We start from the raw sequence: 1288 nt of genomic DNA on the forward strand, positions 1-1288 counted from the left end.
TACACACATTTTCCTAATTAAGTTCATGATTACAAAACCCTGTGAGGTAAACAATAATTATCATTGCTATTTAGAAATGATACAAGAGAGAATTAAAGAGGCTGAACTAGTTTCCAAAGCTACAAAACTGGCAAAGCTGACATAGGATTTACATTCAGGCTTTCCAGTTCCAGATATAGTGTTTCAAATATCTAACCATGGGGAATGCTTCAGAGCAGTGGTTCTCAAATTTTCTTTAATATACCTATTATTCTTTCAAAGATCTTAGGTTGACTATAGCAGAAATAAAAGTTTTCTAAAAATCAAATTTATATACTTTGAAATTTTAATAATATTTAGGATAGGTTTTGATATAAAAATCACAATAATATTAGTAATGCAATGATTGTTATGACCTTAAAGTATAAGGAAATATACAGTTCAGTATTTGTATAACTATGTAATATTATAGAGTATGCATTAAGTATTAAGTATAATGTATAATACTTAAGTATAATACTACTATTAAGTATAAATAACAAAAAGTACTGGAAATTATACTTCTATTTATTATAGTAATATAGATAGTTCCCAATACTATGTATTACTATAGCTTAGTCACTGAAGTACATACTTTCTGGAATTGTTTGATCCTATAAATAGCTTGTAAGATACTGATATACACATTTTCATAAGAGGAAACTGATAATAAATTACCTATGTCACTAAATGTCATAAGGCAAGTAAATGCAGAACCGATTTGAATTGTCAAGGCCAAATCAGAAATGATCTGTTCGTAGACAATGATAATTTACTAGGATATACTTGAAAAGGGCAATAACTGAAACAAAGGATGTAAATTTCAAGGGAAAAAATGAATAGCTATTTTTCAGGGGTGGCAATTTTAGCTTTGCTGAATCAAGGCAAGTAGATTAAGAGGTGGAGAATTATGTAGTATGACAATCCATTCATGACATGTATTGATATACAACTCAGTCTATGCTTCTCTGCAGAATGTAACTTTTACCATCAGGCTCCCAAACTCAGTTTACCTGACTCTTTGTTCATCCTCAGCCAATAATCTCTCTTTTATTCAAGGATCATATTCCCCAGCCACCTGCTAAAAGTAGCTTCAATTTTCTTGATATTTTCTAGCTCAATGTGGTTAACTGCTATTTTAAAAGAAAATAATTTTACCACAGATATTTTGAACTATAGAAAAATTTTTCCAAATATAGTATTCCTTTTATGATCCTAAGGAAATTAATGGTAAAATGTAAATAGAAATTTTCTTTGCGGCTCACTTTGC

Source organism: Pteropus alecto, unplaced genomic scaffold, assembly GCF_000325575.1.
Source record: "Pteropus alecto unplaced genomic scaffold, ASM32557v1 scaffold95, whole genome shotgun sequence".
Classification (NCBI taxonomy): Eukaryota; Metazoa; Chordata; class Mammalia; order Chiroptera; family Pteropodidae; genus Pteropus; species Pteropus alecto.